This window comes from Rattus norvegicus, chromosome X (genome assembly GCF_036323735.1).
Source record: "Rattus norvegicus strain BN/NHsdMcwi chromosome X, GRCr8, whole genome shotgun sequence".
NCBI classification, from domain to species: Eukaryota; Metazoa; Chordata; class Mammalia; order Rodentia; family Muridae; genus Rattus; species Rattus norvegicus.
In genome coordinates, this window is record NC_086039.1 from 48,661,749 (window position 1) to 48,674,829 (window position 13,081).

A 13,081-nucleotide genomic window follows, 5' to 3' on the forward strand; every position below is an offset into this window, starting at 1 on the left:
GAATGCTATTGCAGCTTTCCACATCTCCCCCTTTTGTTTTACTAGAATGAGGCTGCTCTGGGCCTCTGTAGTTATGTCCATCTGCTGTGGCTCCTGTCTTAGGTCGTTCCTCTAATGTCACAGCCTTATCCGTCGTAGGGTAACCCTATCGCCACTGGGTCCCGTGTCTTAGATTGGTCTGTGCATGAGGAAAGCTGCCCGTCTCTGGATACCGCAGTGATGTGTGACAGTAACTGCTAAATGACCTAGGGCGAACTCTACAAAAGAGGCCAGCCAGAAAGTGAGTTAGTGGGGAAATCATGATCACCCTATCGCGTGCAATGAGGAAACCTCAGCGATGTAGAAGGGCTAATCAAAGAATCATTGAGTCTCTCTCATCCCAGTGTAATGGATCCACAAATCCATGGGGTGCAAGAGCAGAGAACTCAGATGCCGACTAATTTCTGACATAGATAACCAAATTCCAGGGGAGGCCCCTTGTTCAATGGCCACAAGTGCTTGAGTGACAACGACCTTGTCATGTTTTTGTTGAGATCTGAGTTTGCAAACCAACCATAGCATGAACACTAATCCACAGCATAGGGCTGTACCAAACGGAGCCACTCCCCATAAGTAGTGGGCACCTCATCTGGTTCTCCTCAGCTGCTACCGCCAAGGGCCGTAGTCAAGCCGCTCCTATAATAAAATTTAGAATTCCCAATTGTTAGCAACTACTCCAGAAAGTTCACCCACTGTGCTTGCCTAACAATAGATTGGGGGAGGATAACTCTAGACACTGCAGACACAATGGCTGCAGCAGTAATGGCTGTTACAATAGCAGTGAAAGTAACAAGGTCTTTCCCAGGACAGTTTAGGATCGGTCATTCTTCTCTGGAAAAACCAGCAGGCAATGGAACCATGTCTGAGATCTGTACAACCAGGGCAGAGTTCCCCAGTCCACAGCAGCTTCACGCAGATGGCATTCCTGTGAAGCTACAGACTGCAAAATGACAACACCAGTTAAGGCAGCAAGAGTCGCCAGGGGAATGAGGGGGGCAGGGGTAACGGCTGGAGTCCAGTCTTCTCCAGCAAGCAGCAGTGCACAGAGGGTCTGAGCGTAGGCTACAGTGGAATGGGACACACGCAGTGGTTGACAAAAGATGAGGGGGGATCTTCCATCTTCCTCTCAGGGCAGAGGAATGACTCCAGGGACCCGAACCACGAAAGCTGAATCTTCATGCAACCAAGATCAGCAAGTCTCACCAACCACTCAGGCAGCTGGCATACTCTTGTAGCATCCTGTAGAAAAAACACAAAGATTCCCTCTTCCCCATATAAAATATCTGAACAGGATCATGTCAATATGTGAATCTTTCTATTTCACCTAGGCAGAAGTATGCCTAGTTGTAGGGTGCCATAAACACTCAAGCGTTCTTGGCATCCAATTTTTTTCTTTCTTTTTCTTTTTTTTTTTTTCCGGAGCTGGGGACTGAACTCAGGGCCTTGTGGTTGCTAGCCAAGCGCTCTACCACTGAGCGAAATCCCCAACCCCGGCATCCAAATTTTAAAATTGAAATAAAAGGAGCATTATTTAGCATACAGGGATAACTCCCCCTTTTTTATTTATTAAGATATAAACTGTCTAGTATCATTGTCCTCCCTCGTTAAGGGGTCTAGGCAATCCAGTGTGAGTTCTTCAATGGCCTCTAAAGGAACAGTATTTAGTGTTCTTAACCACTAAGCCATCTCTCTAGCACCTCACAAACTTTATTTCCAATGAGGATAACAAAGACCTAAGTCCTCTGGTAAGGTGAGGTACTTAGCCAACTAACATATCCTTAGAAGTTTAAAATTAGTTTCAAATATTCTTTTCTGGAGTAGTGTAACAGCTACTCCCCAAATATTAAAGCTCATTTTGAGAGCAAAGGTTTGTAGTAAAAATTTCTATATACACTGAAAGATTTAAAGTTCTAACTTCTTACATTGAAGATGCGACAAAATTATATAATACAAGGCTATTTAGCCATTCCTTTGTAAAATTTTTAATGATATCACTTTATGGGCTCTCTAAAATTATAAGCAAGCTCACGAAATGAAAACTCACAATCGCCAGGACGTAAATAAATTGCATAAAAACAATCCTCTAAATCTATCTTGAAATGGCAGTTGGAGTAAGCAAACTGGCTGTAATGCTCTCACAAGTTTCAAAACCTCATCAATTCTTCGTAAATCTTGTAACAATCTCTACCTGTTTGATTTTTTCTTAATTATAAATAAGTTTGAGTTAGTCAATGTAACACTGGCAATCCTCAATCACAATCTTTAAGTTCTCCTTGTAACACTAGAGCACAACCACAGCTTTGGAAAGTCACCTGAGTTCTGAGTACTGTCTTTGGGGCAGCAGAATTAGTATCAAAATACAGATAACTTTAGGGCAAACCATAACTTTGGACAGCAAAACTCAACCTCCAACAACCTAGTCTCCAAAATCCAGTCTCCAAAAAGCCGAGTCTGTCCTTCATGCTACAAAGTTTGACTGCCAATTCCTACATATGAACGCACGATGGTGCGGTCTCCAATACCTCAACAAAGAGACATTGTCCTAAATTCTTTTAGAAGCCTGGTTTCTAGAGTAAGAGTTAGACCTATTTCCCTAGGTTGGCTCATGTCGCATGTTGTCTAGAATGACTTCATCCAAATTATAATTTAAAGCCAACTTTCTGTTACCAATGTTACACCTTTTTAACCATATCTAATAACTTAAAAGCCAATAGTACATAACCAAGGCGTGTAGAGCATATTTATACATTTAAAACCAATCAGAAACAAAATTGAAGTGGCTACACATGTCTTTAATATTTACACCAAGCACCATTTTTACTTTTCTAGCTACGATTTTAAGAGAAGCACCTTGTCACCTGTTAAGTCTAATAATAAGTCAGGGAGTTTTCTAAAAGAAACAACCATCTGCTCCCTTAACATAGAAGCTGAGGAGCTGTTGGCGCCTTTAAGATCAGCTCGTGCAGACGCTCAGCCCCCGGGCAGCTTCTCCAGCTGACCTAGACACCTGGCTACAGGTACAGGGCTCCAAGGGCTGATTGAAACTGTTTTTTATTCATTTGTTCCTTTTTTGAAACGAGTTAAAACCAAATCAAGGTGTGAACGACTGGCAGATAATGTTTTTACCATTTTTTCTTTTGAACATGAAACATAAAACATTTAAACAACGAGAAACAAAAACCACAGACATAAACTGACATACATGGACCGCTTGGTGTACCAAGGACAGACAATAGACATAGAGGGAAAAAACTAGATAGTGTCCCACCAAAGGGACCCAGATTCTAATAGGAGTCAGCAGAGAGGTAGGATTTTTCCTTTCCCACCACTTCCACGGTGACCATCCACTCGAGTGGAGTTGATATGGACGATGGATTGTCTCAATTCCTGGACTAGTCCATCAACATGTTGAAACCAAATTCCTGTAAGATACTGAGATATATTACGGAATATCTGAGCAGCACGACTGACATTCACAAATGGTATGGAAGTTAAACACAGTCCTGAATATTTCCACTCACAACCCAATTACATTAACTCCATTAAGCTGTGTATGGGTGCTGGGATGTCCTTGGGGGTAGAGGGTAGAAAAAATGAAACTAATGTTGTAGCTGATGTGTTCTGACTGGTCCCAGCTAAAAGTCCTTGAGACCAGAAATCCAACTAGGCACACTCTGTAAAATACAACTCTGAAGACAAAAGTTTAGAATTGAGATATCTTTTTGTTTGATTCTCCTGAATAAATGTTTCAGGCAGTCTACCTCTATCAAATCTGATCAGTATGACTCTGTGAAGTTTTCTGAGCCTAATCACACCTTTTAAAAGCACAAAGACAAAATTTTTCTCCCAAAATACTGTGTTCCTTTTATCTCCTTCCTGTTTCTCTCCCAGGGTGTACGTTCCCTTATCTCTCACTTCCTCGGGTCTAAGGTCCTTGGAAGGGCCTCTTTTCTTAGGTGCACCTTTCCTTCTTAAAGCTTCTAATCTTTCACCTCTCTCTGTCTCTGACATGCTGTCCTGTAACTCCTCTAACGCCCCTTGTCCTGCTATTACTGTTGGGCGGCATTTCTCATCTTCTAGCCACGACTTCTGACTGTGCCTAGCAGCAGCCGCAAAATCGAAAACCAAAAGAGAAAGAATGAGGACTGCCAAAACGATAACAAAAGCTTCCACCGCATCTTCTAATGGGGGAGAGAGACGAGAGAGATCAATACCAAACATGCTTCTCAGAGCTTACCTTTCAACCTGCAGTTCTGAACCCGCTCCTCGACTGGAGGCCCTCCAAGGCGCCGGCGATGTGAGGCGTTTAGGCACCAAATATCGCGCGCCTAACGTCTCGCCAGCAAGAACGACGCTCGGACATCAGGATCCTTCTGCAGCAAAGCGTTTATTGCATCTTAAAGAGGAAGAGACCGAGCCCCAGAATGGCGCTGCTTTTATACACCCTAATGTGGCGTGTCCACGCCTGATTGGTCGCTTACCCATGATCTCATTGGCACGCCCCGGGGTGGGCAAAGACTTGGTGCAAACACACTCTTGCACATGCGCACACAGCTAGTTTCCTGAAAGGAAGTCGGGCTGGCGCAGTGGAAGCCAGAGCCATCTTGTAATGGCGAATGTTATTGCGGCTTTCCATGGGGGACACAGCGGAAGCCAGCGCCATCTTGTAATGGCAAAAGCTATCGCGGCTTTCCACATGGACCACAGAATAAACTCCTCCCATCACATTATAGTCAAAATACCAAATGCACAAAACAAAGAAAAAAATATTAAAAGCAGTAAGAGAAAACGGTCATGTAACATATAAAGGCAGACCTATCAGGATTACACCAGACTTCTCACCAGAGACTATGAGAGCCAGAAAATCCTGGACAGATATCATACAGACCCTAAGAGAACACAAATGCCAGCCCAGTTTACTGTATCCAACAAAACTCTCAATTAACGTACATGGCAAAACCAAGATATTCCAGGACAAAACCAAATTTACAAAATATCTTTCTACAAATCCATCCCTACAAAGGATAATAAATAGTAAAGCCCAACACAAGGAGGCAAGCTATACCATAGAAAAAGCAAGAAACTAATCATTTTGCAACAAAACAAAGAGAACACAAGCATACTAACATAATCTCACATACAAATATGAATATAACAGGAAGCAACAATCACTATTCCTTAATACCTTTCAAGAAAAATGGACTCAGTTCCCCCAATAAAAAGACATAGATTAACAAACTGGATACACAATGAGGACCCAAGATTTTGCTGCCTACAGGAAAAACCGCTCAGAGACAAAGGCAAAACAACTCTCCAAGCAAATGGTCTGAAGCACCTACATGGAATACCCATTCTAATACCAAATAAAATCAATTTTTCAACCAAAAGTCATCAAAAAAAGATAAAGAAGGACAATTTATATTCATCAAAGGAAAAATCTACCAAGATGAACTCTGAATCCTAAATATCTATGTTCCAAATAAAAGGTCACCTACGTATATAAAACAAACCTTACTAAAGCTCAAAGCACACATTGCACCTCACACAATAATAGTAGGAGATTTCAACTCCCCACTCTCATAAATGGACAGATCATGGAAACAGAAATTAAACAGAGTCATAGACAAACAAAGAGAAGTCATGAACTAAATGGACTTAACAGATATTTATAGAACATTCTATCCTAAAACAAAAGGATATACTTTCTTCTCTCTACCTCATGGTACTTTCTCCAAAATTGACCACAGAATTGGTCATAAAACAGGCTTCAGATACAGAAAGATAGAAATAATCCCATGCATCCTATCAGACCACCATGGGCTAAAGCTCTTCTTCAATAACCATAAGGAAAGAATGCCCACATATACATGAAAGTTGAACAATGCTCTACTCAGTGATAACCTGGTCAAGGAAGAAATAAAGAAAGAAATTAAAGACTTCTTAGAATTTAATGAAAATGAAGGTACAACATACCCAAACTTATGGGACACAATGAAAGCTGTGCTAAGAGGAAAACTCATAGCACTGAGTGCCTGCAGAAAGAAACAGGAAAGTGCATATGTCAGCAGCTTGACAGGACACCTAAAAGCTGTAGAACAAAAAGAAGCAAATACACCCAGGAGGAGTAGAAGGCAGGAAATAATCAAACTCAGAGCTGAAATCAACAAAGTAGAACCAAAAAGGACCATAGAAAGAATCAATAGAACCAAAAGTTCCTATTACAAAGGCCTATATTCACCAAAACTTGAAAATCTGGAGGAAATGGACAATTTCATAGACAGATACCAGGTACCAAAGTTAAATCAGGAAGAGATAAACCATTTAAACAGCCCCATAACTCCTAAAGTAATAGAAGCAGTCATTAAAAGTCTCCCAACCAAAAAGAACCCAAGTCCAGATGGGTTCAGTGCACAATTCTATCAGACCTTCATCGAAGATTTCATACTAATACAATCCAAACTAGTCCAAAAAATTCAAACAGACTGAGAGCTACCGAATAACTTCTATGAAGCGACAATTGCTCTTATACCTAAACCATACAGAGACCCAAAAAAGAAGGAGAACTTCAGACCAATTTCCCTTATGAATATCAACACAAAAATACTCAATAAAATTCTTGCACACCGAATCTAAGAACAATCCAACCATCCATCATGATCAAGTAGGCTTCATCCCAGGTATGCAGGAATGGTTTAATATACAGAAAAATCATCAATGTAATCCACTCTATAAACAAACAGAAAGATAAAAACCAAATGATCATTTCAATAGATGCTGAGAAAGCATTTGAGAAAATTCAACACCCCTTCATGATAAAAGTCAAGGAAAGAACAGGAATTCAAGGCCCGTAACTAAACATAGTAAAAGACATATAAAGCAAACCAGTAGCTAACATTAAACTAAATGGAGAGAAACTTGAAGCATTCCCACTAAAATCAGGGACTAGACAAGGCTGCCCACTCTCTCCCTACTTATTCAATAATAGTTCTTGAAGTCCTAGCCAGAGCAATCAGACTGGGAAAGGAGATCAAAGGGATACAGATTGGAAAGGAAGAAGTCAAAATATCACTATTTCCAGATGATATGATAATATATTTAAGTGATCCCAAAAGTTCCACCAGAGGACTACTAAACCTGATAATCACTTTCACCAAAGTGGCTGGGTATAAAATTACCTCAAATAAATCAGTAGCCTTCCTCTACACAAAAGAGAAACAAGCAGAGAAAGGTATTAGGGAAACAACACCCTTCATAATAGTCCCAAATAATATAAAATACCCCGGTGCGGCTTTAACCAAGTAAGTGAAAGATCTGTATGATAAGAACTTCAAGCCTCTGAAGACAGAAATTGAAGAAGATATGAGAAGATGGAAAGATCTCCCATGCTCATGGATTGGCAGGATTAATATAGTAAAAATGGCCATTTTACCAGAAGCGATCTACAGATTCAATGCTATCCCCATCAAAATTCCAATACCTTTCTTCATAGAGTTAGGCAGAATAATTTGCAAATTCATCTGGAATAACAAAAAAACCCAGGATAGCTAAAACTATCCTCAACAATAAAATGACTTTTGGGGCAATCACTATCCCTGATCTCAAGCAGTATTACCAAGCAATAGTAATAAAAACTGTATAGTATTGGTACAGAGACAGGCAGATAGACCAGTGGAATAAAAATGAAGACCCAGAAATGTACCCACAACCCTATGTTCACTTGATTTCTTTTTTTTTTTTTTGGTTCTTTTTTTCGGAGCTGGGGACACTTGATTTCTTACAAATGAGACAAAACCATCAAATGGAAAAAAGATAGCAATTTCAGCAAATGGTGCTGGTTCAACTGAAGTTCAGCATGTAGAAGAATGCAGATTGATCCATGCTTATCACCCTGTACAAAGCTTAAGTCCAAGTGGATCAAGGACCTCCACATCAAACCTAATACATTCAAACTAATAGAAGAAAAAGTGGGGAAGCACCTCGAATACATGGGCACTGGAGAAAACTTCCTGAACAAAACAACAATGGCTTATGTTCTAAGATCAAGAATCGATAAATCGGATCTCATAAAACTGCAAAGCTTTTGTAAGGCAAAGGACACTGTTCTTTGGACAAATTGGAAACCAACAGATTGGGAAAAGATCTTTACCAATCCTTCAACTGATAGAGGGCTTATATCCAAAATATAGAAAGAACTCAGGAAATTATACTGCAGGGAGACAAATAACCCTATTAAAATGGGGTTTAGAGCTAAACAAAGAATTCACAGCTGAGGAATGTGCAATGACTGAGAAGCACCTAAAGAAGTGTTCAACATCTTTAGTCATAAGGGAAATGAAAATCAAAACAAACCTGAGATTTCACTTCACACCAGTCAGAATGACTAAGATCAAAAGCACAGGCGACAGTAGATGCTGTCAAGGATGTGGAGAAAGAACACTCCTCCATTGTTGGTGGGATTGCAGACTCCTTCAACCATTCTGGAAATCAGTTCTTCCGAAAATTGGACATTGCCCTACCTGAGGACCCAGCTATACCTCTCTTGGGCATATAACCAAATGATGCTCCAACATACAGCAAAGACACATGCTCAACTATATTCATAGCAGCCTTATTTATAATAGCCAGAAGCTGGAAAGAACCCAGATGCCCTTCATCATAGTTATGGATACAGAAATGTGGTACATCTACACAGTGGAATACTACTCAGTTATCAAAAACAATGACTTTATGAAATTCATAGGCAAATGGATGGAACTGGAAAATATCATCCTGAGTGAGGTAATCCAATCACGGAAAAACACACATCGTTTGCTATCATTGACAAGTGGATATTAACCCAAATCCTTGAATTACCCTAGATGCACAGAGCACATGAAATTCAAGAAGGATGACCAAAATGTTAATGCTTCACTGCTTCTTTAAAAGGGGAACAAGAATATTCTTCGGAGGGAATAGGGTGGCAAAGTTTAGAACAGAGGTTGAAGGAACACCCATTCAGAGCCTGTCCCACATGTGGCCCATACATATACAGCCACCAAGCTAGATAAGTTGGATGAAGCAAAGAAGTGCAGGCTGACAGGAACAAAATGTAGATCTCTCCTGAGAGACACAGCCAGAGTATGACAAATATATAGGCAAATGCCAGCAGCAAACCACTGAAATGAGAATGGGACCTCCTTTGAAGGAATCAGAGAAAGGATTGAAAGAGCCTGAAGGGACTTGAGACCCCATATGAACAAAAATGTCAACCAACCAGAGCTTCCAGGGACTAAGCCACTACCCAAAAACTATATATGGACTGACCCTGGGCTCCAACTCCATATGTAGCAATGAATAGCCTAGTAAGAGCACCAGTGGAAGGGGAAGACCTTGGTCCTGCCCAGACTGAACCCCCAGTGAATGGGATTGCTGGGGGGAGGGCAGTAATGTGGGGAGGATGGGGAGGGGAACACCCATATAGAAGGGGAGGGGGAGGGGTTAAGGGGATGTTGGCCTGGAAACCAGGAAAGGGAATAACAATTGAAATGTAAACAAGAAATTCCAAATTTAATAAAAATGGAGAAAAAAAAAAAAACGAAGATGTACTGGCCCAACTAGATATCTGAATGTAAAAAAAAAAAAAATGCAAATACACTTCCGGCATTTCCTTAAATTCATGGCTGCCTTTTCCTTTTGCTCAGTTTACTAGAAGGAACTGAAATTCAGGTAGTCCTACTAGATCTCTTACCTGAGACTTTCTTGCTGCGATTCAACCCATAGTATCTTATTTTTTTCAATATTTTGCGTTCAGCTTTTTCCCCAGCCCCTAAATGATCTCTTCTATGATCTCTCCTTAGTTTTCTTCATTAGAGACGGCTCCCCCCTACCCCCAAACCAGACTGGTTGAACTCGCCCAACATTTTCGATGTACAGATTGATGTGCAGAGAAGGCACTCAGAGCTCCCGGGCTAGAAAGCGCATAGATAGCAAGCTCCAGAGAGAATGAAATAGAGACCATGATGGTGGTTGGATGTGTGGAGGCCTGAGGAGCAGAAGGAAAAATAGTGAGGGAATTCCTGGCAGAAGGCGAGACAAAGATACAAAACTGGGCAGTTGGCACCTAGCCAGATAGCAAGCTAGTTTTGGTGCCAGCTCTACCCGCCCCCTGCCACCTTTAAGTCAAGGTTTCACAAAGTTGCCTAGCCTGGCTTTGACTCAGTCTTCCTGCCTCAGACTCGGAAGTAGCAGGGACCAAAGTCTTTCAACACTTGGCCTGGCTCTGCCATTTAAAATTTTGAACTTGGAGGCTGGACCAGTAGCTGACCACAAGCCAAGAGTCTAGAAGTGCTTGGGACTGAACCAAGGTCATCATGGCCCCACCACCACTACTGTCAGTGGCTGCCAGCACTCCAATCCTGCATGGTGAGTTTGTTTCCTACCCAGCCCATGGCCCAAGCCTTGCCCTCACCCTCACAAGCCCTACACATACAGCAACTGCGACCAAAGCTAGAAGCCCGGCCGTGAGATGGTCTAGTCCCTCTGGACTAGGTCTCAGGCTGTGGCACTCTACAGAGCTGTAGCCCGGAAGACACTGCAGCCTACTTCTACATCTACACCTACTCACGTGGCTGGCGCGGGGGCTGGCACAGAGCTACTCATACCTTCTGGGCCTACAGCGCTGCCACTTATGTGGAGAAACCTGCAGAGGCCCGGCGTTGGGCAACTGCTCTCATGTGTTTCCTCCGAGGCGTGCCTCTGTCTGGAGACCAGGAAATCACCCCTGAATTGCTGCCCCGGAAGCCCAGGCTGCTCCTATTGGTCAATCCTTTTGGGGGGCGGGGCCTGGCCTGGCAGCGCTGTATAGACCACGTGGTGCCCATGATCTCTGAAGCTGGGCTGTCCTTCAACCTCATACAAACAGAAGGACAAAACCATGCGTGTGAGCTGCTGCAGGGGTTGAGCCTGAGTGAGTGGGAAGGCATTGTCACTGTGTCCAGAGATGGGCTGCTTTATGAGGTGCTGAATGGGCTCCTTGATCGCCCAGATTGGGAAGATGCCTTGCGGATGCCCATTGGTGTCCTCCCCTTGTGGTTAGAGCAATGCACTAGCTGGGGCAGTTAACCACCATGGCGGGTTTGAGCAGAATGTTGGTGTTGACCTGTTGCTCAACTGCTTGCTTCTTCTCTGCCCGATGGTAGCCATCCTCTGGACCTGCTCTCTGTGAAGCTAGACTCAGTATCCCGCTGTTTTTACTTCCTGTCAGTTGCCTGGGGATTCTTGTCAGAGTGGACATTCACAGTGAGCTCTTCAGAGCCCTGGGCAGCGCTTGATTCACACTGGGTGCAGTGCTAGGCCTGGCCTCATTGTATACCTACCATGGACGTCTCTCCTACCTCCCTCCTACCACAGAATTAGCCTTGCCCATCGCAGGCCTCGGTGTGCCACAAGCCAAGTCAGAACTAGCCTTGGCCCCGGCCCCAGCCCCAGCCCCAGCCACCAACCACTTACCTCTTCATGGATCTGTGTCTGACCTGCCCCTGCCCCTTGCCCAGCCTGCCCTGGCCTACCCTGTCTCCCCTCAGCCCCTGCCTTACCTGTCCCTCAATGGTGGTGGTCCAGAGCTGACTAGAGACTGGGTGGGGTGAGGAGCTGGGGATGCACCTCTGTCCCCAGATCCTCTACTGCCTTCATCCCCCAATGCTATCAAAACAGCTCAGCTTTCAGCAATCGCTGAAGGGCCCCCAGAAATGCCAGCATCCTCAGAGCTGCTGCCACAATGCTGAAGAAGCCTCTACCTGGGGCGCAGTAGACCACCTGCTCCCTCCCCTGGGCTCTCCACTGCCCCAAGACTGGGTGACAATAGAGGGGGAGTTTGTACTCATGTTGGCCATCTTGCCAAACAACCTCTGCGCAGACCTGATGGCAGCCCCACATGCCCGTTTTGAGGATGGCATGGTGCACCTGTGCTGGGTACACTGTGCTGGGTCTCACTGGCCGCACTTCTACGCATTTTGCTGGCCATGAACATGGAAACCACTACAGCCTGGGCTGCCCACATCTGGGCTATGCTGCAGCACTTGCCTTCCGCCTTGCACCACTCACGCCTCAGGGAGTGCTCACTGTATTTTGGGAATTAGTAGAATACAGGCACAGGTGCATCCAAGTCTCACCACACTGCTCACTGGGCCTGTAGATCAAACACCTCGAGCCTGAATGAGCCTAAAGCATGCCAAGTTGGTGGGACCAGAGACCCATAGGCTAAGGTCTAGCTTTTATAAGTAGAAGTGGGGCCTGAACTCAGAACTGCAAGGGTAGAGAGTGGACCAGACCCTCAGTTCCCTGAGGACCTAGAGGCTTGAGGGTGAGATCTGCCTTTCTTGATGTCTAATGATGGGGCCTGGGATGTATGAGCTAGCAAGGCTTCTTAAGCTTACTGTCCAGCCAGGGTTTCTTCTTGCCTATTTCGAAGCCTCTACTTGAGTGGACAATCAGCCCTTGAGGAGCAAGTTCCCCCAGGTGGTCCCCAGATTTGCACTGATGTTCCCTTGGCCAGTTAGGTGTGGGGTGTTCTGTGTCTTGTATGTCCCTGTCCTTAGTCTAAAAGGCAATTGAAAAGGTCTATGCAATTAAGGTGTTGCTTTCCTCTAAAAAATGCAAATAGATCCATATTCATCACCCTCCACACAACTCAAATTATTAAAGTGTATCAAAGACCTGAACATAGAACCTGATACACTAAACAACATAGAAGGAAAAGTGGAAAATAGACTTGAATACAATGGCAGAAAAGACAACTTCCTAAACAGAACGGATAATACAGGTACTAGAATTGGCAATAAAAGGAATCACCTAAAATCGAAAAGCTTCTATAAGTCAAAAGACACCATCAAGAGGACAAATCCATAGCCTACAGAATAGTAAAATGTTTTCACCGGGTTCACATCCAATAAAGGCCTAACTAGATATCAACAGACCAAATAATTCAATTTAAAAGTTAACAGATCTAAACAGAGAATTCATAATAGAGGAAACTTAATGGCAGGGAAACACCTAAATAAATATC

At 43.4% G+C, this 13,081-nt stretch overlaps 1 pseudogene; it reads left to right on the top strand.

Annotated features, from left to right (window-relative positions):
- The first annotated feature begins 10,388 nt into the window (after positions 1-10,388).
- Sphk2-ps1 (sphingosine kinase 2, pseudogene 1) lies at positions 10,389-12,231 on the top strand (annotated as a pseudogene).
- Positions 12,232-13,081: the final 850 nt, after the last annotated feature.